Here is a 2,192-nt window from a genome sequence, read left to right as displayed (position 1 = left end):
TTAAGTTGGACATCAGGAGGCGCTACTTCACGGTCAGGGCGGCTAGAGTCTGGAACCAGCTTCCAAGTGAGGTGGTGCAGGCTCCCACCCTGGGGGTTTTTAAGAGGAGGTTGGATGACCACCTTATTGGGGTCGTTTGACCCCAGTACTCTTTCCTGCCATGGCAGGGGGTCGGACTAGATGATCTGCTCAGGTCCCTTCCGACCCTAGAAACTATGAAACTATGAAACTATGAGTTGGCAATAGACAGATTAGCTTTCCAGTTTGTTTTTTTTATTTTTAAAACTTGTCCATGTGTGTTAGGATGGAGTATAACTCACATCAACCTGCGTAGACACCAGTGAGGTAGGCTTTGTAAACCCATGGTATTTCCAAGGGCAAACTGCATATGACCCTGAATTTGCTGAAGAACTGTCCTCAAATGCACTGATGGAAGGGTGAAGAAGGAATGAAGGCATGTTGTATACTGGGGTGTGAGGACTTAGCAAGAATCAAGAGGGTGGGTGGTATTGATCTTATATCCCTGCTGTGAATTGAGGGTGTTGAAGGCAAGTGACAAATACAATTTATGCAGATCTTCTGGCAAGCTAACAATAGTAATTAATGTTAGACAAATCAGAATTCAAGCTAAGCAGAGGACTGTAGCATGCAATTAGCACTCTGCCTACAAAAAAGAGACTTTTCTTTGGCATATTACCAATTCATGGAACAGGAAAGGAAAAAGGAAAATACAAAGACTGATGGGACTGGATGAAGGAAGGGTCAGGAAAAATCAAAAGGTTTTTGTAGATTCATGGATTACAAAACCAGAAGGGTAAATTAGATCATCTAGGCTGATCTTCTGGGGGTGCATCTACACGAGATGCTAACTGCATGGTAGCCTAATAATACCTATGCTAATACGCTACTGCACAGTAGGACTGTGCGAAATTTCAATGGGTGTTTTGTTTTGAAGCTGTTTTGACAGGTTGCAAGCTCAAAACAGCAAAATCAAAATCGAAACAAAACAAAAGACTTTGAAACAGCTTCGAAACAAAATGAGGGCACTGGAAACATTTCAAAAGTTTGAAAGTGTTATTTGTGGGGAAGAAGAACACTTATAGTGCTGATGATGCCTGTGGTCCTTCTTAAATAAATCTAGATTTACGGAGAAGTAGCAGAGGCAGGAAAGGGAAAGTGGGGGAGAAGATGATGCTGAATCAGAATGCATGACAATGGAGAAGACACCACAAAGAGAAAGAGCTGGGGAAGAAGAGGGTGAAACATCAGTAGGTAAAGTGATGCAGCTGGCAACTGAGGAGGGAAAAGAAGGGAAGGTTAGTGGCACAAGTCACTGAGAGGCAGAGGAGAGAGAAGTGAAACAGGAGAGAATGATACAGGAAGAAGTGAGGATAGAGCAGGAGAAAGAAGAAGAGAGCCAAATTGGGAAAAGAAAGAAACTGCATGCTATAAAACTTAGCAAGAAGAAGGAAGACAAAGAAAGACGGGGGAGGGAGATGCATTGATGAAAAGCTCATCAGAGGTAATGTGGTCTGGGTCTAATGGAGAGGGGAAAGAGGAAGGGCGGAAGCGGAAAAGTGTGGGAAAAGAGGAAAGGGGAACCTTTCTTAAATATTAAAGCAATAAAACAATTGACAAAGACTACAGGGATGTGAAGAGGGGGAGGACTAGAGACAAAGGCATCAAGCAGCAACATAGAAAACTCTTAAAGTGGTACAGATGTCAAATTTAAATGGACATGCATGACTGTGTATTATACATATAAATGTCAGAAATGTGTTATCGAGGAAGAGGTGGGATAAGTTTATGCCAATATTGAGTGGGGTAAAAGCAGTCATAATATGGGAGGGATTACAAGCATTTGGTGGGCAGGGTCAGATGCAAACAAAGTGGCTGGAGTAATGACTTGGCCCAAGACAGGATGTGAAAGTGCAGCTAGTGTAAGTGACGGTAGAAGGAAGACTGAAATGGATGGTGGTTGAGTTTGGAAAAAAAAAAGTGTTAGATAGTTTTAATATATAAGCACTGGCTAAAAGAGAAGGAAGGATCACCTTTTTTAAGAAATTAGAGGTGTATGTAGCCAGAGGTAGGCAGCAAATTCTGGTGGGGGATTTCAATTGCATTATTGAAGAAGGAGAATAGGAGAGGGAGTGCAGTGGCAGGAGGGAGGCAGTAGGTGATCAGGAAGTGTG

The sequence above is a fragment of the Gavialis gangeticus genome, unplaced genomic scaffold (genome assembly GCF_001723915.1).
Source record: "Gavialis gangeticus isolate Ggan-Ray unplaced genomic scaffold, GavGan_comp1, whole genome shotgun sequence".
In the NCBI taxonomy this organism is placed as follows: domain Eukaryota; kingdom Metazoa; phylum Chordata; order Crocodylia; family Gavialidae; genus Gavialis; species Gavialis gangeticus.
The sequence above is the reverse complement of the archived record's forward strand: the minus strand, read 5'-3'. Positions refer to the sequence as shown.